Raw genomic sequence first — 6,000 nt, forward strand, 5'->3', positions numbered from 1 at the left:
AGAAAGGGGAGATATATATCCAAACTCTTCTTCTTCTTCTAAACTGAGGACCTCAGATTCTCCCTTTAAATCCATGCTGAAGGGGGTGGATTTAAAAGGAGAATCTGGGGAAATTGGGGGGGAGGGGGTGCCTGCTGTCAGGGGTGTAATGGTTAATCTAGAAGCACCAAACTTTCAGGGTATCTTTAGCAGTCTCTCCTAATGATACCACCAAGGTTTGGTGAAGTTTGGTTCTGGGGGTCCAAAGTTATGGACCCTCAAAGGTGTAGCCTTCATCTTCTATTAGCTACCATTGAAAACAATGGAGGATGGGGCACTCCATTTGGGAGTCCATAGTTTTGGACCCCCTGGACCAAACTTCACAAAACCTGGGTGGTATCAATAAGAGACTCTCCTGATAATATATCTCAGGTTTGGTGAAGTTTGGTTCAGGGGGTCCAAAGTTATGAACCCTCAAAGGTGTAGCCCCCATCTTCTATTAGCTCCCATTGGAAATAATGGAGGGTGGGGGCACCCCCTTTGGGATCCATAACTTTGGACCCCCTGGACCAAACCTCACCAATCCTGGGTAGTATCATGAGGAGAGTCCCCCAAACAATCCCTGAAAGTTTGGTGCTGCTAGCCCAAACAATGCGCCCCCTGCAGGCCAAAAACCAAAAAAGCACTAAAATGTTCTAAAAACCCACAAACGGGTGGGCGGAGCTTTGGACATGAATGAGGGGGGGGTTCAAACCCGAGGAAACCCCCCCCCTTACCTACGTCCATGCTCACATTTCTAATGAGGATATATTCTGGCAAATGTTTTGGGAAGGTTACTAGATGCCTTCCACCCTTGCCCTTAGTGGTTCTGTATATTGGAGGCCTGAGGCCAGTGCCAGGCTTGCTCAGGTCTTTGGAGGGTCATGGCTTCCTTTATAAGGTCGAGCCATCTCATGTTGGTTCTACCTCTTTTCCTGCTGCCTTCAACTTTTTCCAGCATTGTTTTTTCTTCCAGTGACTCTTCTCTTAATGTGACTGGTATAATAACCTCAATTTAGTCATTTCAGCTATAAGGGAGAATTCAGGCTTGACCAGGGTAGCTAGGCTGACTAGGATAGATTATTGCTACATCAGTGATAACTGAGCTATTGATCTGTGACAGTAATATTCTCAGCCCTTCTTCAGTAGAGGCTGTGGGTGAACCTGTTTCAATTGTGTTTTATCCAAAATAGTTCCATTACAACTGATGAGAAGTATGGAATTTTTGAGAATTTGAATCTTCTTTATTTGGCCTATATGTGGTCCAATTTAGTTTTCATTTTATAAAAGTTCGGTTCTTCTGAATTCACTTGGTACTGGATTTACAGTAGAGTTGACTTCTGTGATACCATTTGCTTATTTCCATTTTCTTAAAAAAGCAATTAATAACATTCTTTCATGCCAATCCAAAACCTACTAAGTCACTAAAGATATTTACATGTATTGGTTCGATGGCATTTAATATACATCATTTCATCCCCAAATTGAATCCAAGGTGCTACTCAAGAGAGCAGAAAGCAAGAAAGATTGGTTTCAGCAGCCTTCCTGTCAGGAAAATCAGGCAGATCTTGCTACATCAGGTCATAAAAACAGCATACGTTCCTTATGAGAATCAATTTGATATTGTCATTTTTAAAATGCTAGGTATCTGGGAGAATGCTGAATGTGCTATTTTAACGAGTTTTGACAGGATAATCTTGGCTTTATGCAACTTATGTCATTGTAATAGATATCAAAATGAGGTGGAAAATCCACTAAGAATTGAATTGGAGGGGATCTAAAAATGGCATTTTGTGTTGGGAACATTTCTCAGTCCCGTTGCATTTTACATTTTTGCCTTTTTTTAAAAAAAGTCAATGTGAACTTTGGCTTAGATCTAACCTGTTGCTTTCATGTTGAAAATCTACGTTATTCTCCTAGCGGTAACCCCCTCCATGTTGTGCAGGGCACACTTTTTGAAACATAGATGGTTAGTTGATTTTAATTTTTGATTAAGGGATGCTGTATTTCAAAAATGATCTTTCTTGTTTATCTTACATTTGGTGGGATTCTTGAGTAACATAAAATAATTCCGGTTTAGGGCAGAGTAAATTTGAATTAAACAAGGAATACTGCCCTTTCCTTCCTTTTACACATACAGCCCTGTTCAGTTTGTTGCTGTGTGTTCAATTGTCTTTCTGGAAAATGTTAGTTACTTTTTTAAAAATTTGGGGAAAAGCACAGCTGCTGGAATTCCTGAATAACTGACTCCTGATGCCTTTTGGTACCACCCCCAACACCCAGTTTGAAAAAGAAATAAACAGATACTAGAGAGAGGACTCCTAGTTACTGCACAATTAAGAAGTGCGCCTACCTTAATTTTTTGTCTTTGTAATTCTCCTGAAGCTTTATAGAGAACATGTCCTAAAAATAAAACCCCAAAGGTTGGTGGTAGAAAGAGCTGTCAAGTCACAGTTGACCTATGGATACCCCTTGCCATTTTGAAGGCCAGATGTGGTTTGCCATTGCCTTCTGCTGCATAGCAACTCGTGACATCCTTGATGATCTCCCTTCCAAATACTAGCCAGGGCCAACTCTGCTTAACTTCCAATCTGGCTTGCTTGGGCCATCACGGTCAAGGCGTATTTAGGGCACAGCACAGCACTGGAAATGGGTCTTCCAATTCTGGTCTTAAAATCAGTGCAATATGCAAGAGCTTATTTGCCAAAAAGAAGGCCACAGTCCTGAAAGAGGGAAGGGAAGTCATCTGGAGAAAGACTTTGTGGAATTTCCATGTAGTGAACCAAAACTGCTGTTTATTTGTGTATGCAGGCAGGAAATGACTTACCTGTGTTCTGTTTTTACAAAATCAATGGATTGTTTAGGTAATGAGTCCTAATTTGTGTGCAGACTAGGCAAGGAAAGGCTTGAGTTTGTGTCAATAAACAGCAGCAGGAGGAAGAATAGGGGAGCTCCTAACAAATATCTTTTAAAGGAGCAGCAGTGGCGTAGGAGGTTAAGAGCTCGTGTATCTAATCTGGAGGAACCGGGTTTGATTCTCTGCTCTGCCGCCTGAGCTGTGGAGGTTTATCTGGGGAATTCAGATTAGCCTGTACACTCCCACACACGCCAGCTGGATGACCTTGGGCTAGTCACAGCTTCTCGGAGCTCTCTCAGCCCCACCTACCGCACAGGGTGTGTGTTGTGAGGGGGGAAGGGCAAGGAGATTGTAAGCCCCTTTGAGTCTCCTGCAGGAGAGAAAGGGGGATATAAATCCAAACTATTCTTCTTCTTCTTCTAAAACACACGGCTTTTCATTTCTTATCATATCATTCTTTGCCTACTATCCAGCTATTCAATGGGTTGAATCCAGTGGGAAAATTCTGCTAATGGAATTGCGGGAATCTGCTAATGGAATTTTGCTAATGGAACCCCAACGTACACCTCTTGTAATTTCTTGGTATCGTCGGGCCAGGAGCAAAAGTTTGTGCTGCAGCAGAAGCTCTGCTGCACTGACTGATATCCCTTTCATCTCCAGAGATTTTGCTGAGAATCCAAGCCAGAATCTCTCCCCTTTAGTTCTCCCCTACCCCAAGGACTGATTCTGTGTTGGATATAAACAGCTAAAGGCTTTGAGTATTTTCTTATATACTTTAGTCTTCATATGATATTGAATTTGAATGTATTTCTTTTTGATAAGTTTTAAAATAATAGCATATTTTTAATTTTGTATTTCACCCACAAAATTGTATATTCCACAATACATTAAACTCTGTTAATAAAAGGCTTATTACAAGTATAGTTGTATACTTGTATAGTTGTATACCACAAGCATCAGGGGATGCCTCAGGTTATATTTTAGATTTCTCTGCACGTACACAATATGGTCAGTTGCTTGAACATTCAAAGGATCATATTGATAATCAGCTTACAATAATCCATTCCATGCCATCTTCATTGTGCACCTTTGAATGTTTTTCTTTAACTGAAATTCAACTGGGAAGTATCATTTTTTGGTCTCAGTCCCAATGATAGCAGTTCGTTATAAAGGCTTCTCATGCTGTTTAGCAAGCCCACCAGTTTGGTTCAGAGATCTTTGAGTTAAACCAGACAACTGTGTGGGAAGTTGTGTGTTTTTCTAGAAGCTAATGAGGACCCCGCAAAAGGCTGTTTTGAAGACTAGAGAAAGGCCAATAGGTAAGAGGGTGTTTAACTCTTCCCTTTGATGCCTCTCCCACAATGTAAAATTCCTTTCTAAAGCTGCAATTCTGTATGGGAGGGTTAGACTGGCTCAGGCACTTCAAACCTATATTTTGAGCCTTTCAATTTATACAGTACTAATCTCTGCACTCCTCTTTCCTTGAACCCCCCTTGGATCCTCATGAGTTAGTTCCAATTCAACAGCACATTTTGACCCTGGCTGGATACTCCAGGCTAGTTTGATACTGGAAGCTAAGCAGAGTCGGCCCTGGTCAGTACTTGGAAAGGAGACTTTGCTACACAAAAACAGGCAATGGCAAACTATCTCTGAAAATCTCTTGCCTTGAAAACCCTATGGGGTCACTATGAGTCTACTGACCTCATTTCCAGATGTGTGACAGAGAGATGGTGGTCATAATAAAGTACACGTAGAAATATACATAAGCGATGAATCTCCAGGGTGTTAGATACTGCTCTGTAGGATTTTTCATGTCACCATTTCCTGCCCATCCTACTACATCAGGGTTCCCAGCAGAAGTCTGCTTGAGCTGATACAAACTGGACCTAGATATAAACAAACCCTGGCCTGGACTGATAACTGAGGTAATTGACAGGCAAAAGATAATTTGTTTTTTTTTAAGTGAAGAACAGAGTTTGTTTTATATGGTCAATAGCCAGGAATTGTGGGGTTTTAGGCTTCAACTGAACATGCTTCATAAAAACCTTTTCATTGACAGATTCATGATGCATAAATAAAGCATTCTGCTGCCACTAAGGGCCAAATTAGATGTTACCTCTGACATAAATTGGGTAGAGGTCCCATGCCATGTCTGTGTTATTTTATACACAAATGTGATGTTAGGAAACTTACTTTCCCCAAGCATACCCACTTGTACTGGAGGAGGGGCTTCAGCCTTCCTTCCCATGCCATTTTTCTGAACCAAACAGCAGTGGTATGTGGCCATATTTACCTGACTACCCCTTCCCAGCAGTTGTTTCAGCTCAGGAAAATGTATACGAAAGACAGCTGAATGCCTTCCTCCCCCTTATGCTGCGCTCCTAAAACAAATCATCAGCCCTCCTGCACTTGAGAATTTGTTTTCCAACATCAAAGCTGTAAAGAGAATGCATTTAGGTCATGGTAATATTGATTTGATTAGTATCAGAGGTAACACCTAGTTCAGCCCTTAGTTATACAACAGACTACAAAAACCCTGCTAGTATACTGTAAAAGCTTTGTATGCCCAAGGAAGGGGAACTTACCCAATATCTCCTCAGACATTTAATTTGTATTCTTGTTAATCTAACAGTTCTCTCACACACACAACTTCCCAACTCTATCTCTCTACCCTCAGACCTAATTTCCATCTCCTCCTGACAGATCTTAACTTTTGCACAGCCCACAACTCCCATTGGATTATTGTTGAATGCTGGGGTACATTTTTATGCTCTTTCACAAGCCCTGCCCTGGATAGCCCAGCCTAGCCAGCTCTTGGAACCTAAGCAGTGTCAACTCCGGTTAGTATTTGGATGGGTGACCGCCGGGGAATACCAGGGTTACTGCGCGGAGGCCAGCAATGGCAAACTTCTTCTGAACATATCTTGCTTTGAAAACCCAAGGGGTTGCCATATGTCAGCTGTGACTTGACGGCAAAAAACAACAACACCAACATCTGACACAACACTGTATATTTACATGGAATGGAGAAAGTGGACAGAGAGAAAGTTTTCTTCCTCTCCCAGCTTTGGTGCTAAAATTTAGGTTTAAAAGTCAAATCAGCAGTGCTTGAACATGTGCAAAAT

The sequence above is a fragment of the Sphaerodactylus townsendi genome, linkage group LG04, assembly GCF_021028975.2.
Source record: "Sphaerodactylus townsendi isolate TG3544 linkage group LG04, MPM_Stown_v2.3, whole genome shotgun sequence".
NCBI lineage: Eukaryota > Metazoa > Chordata > Lepidosauria > Squamata > Sphaerodactylidae > Sphaerodactylus > Sphaerodactylus townsendi.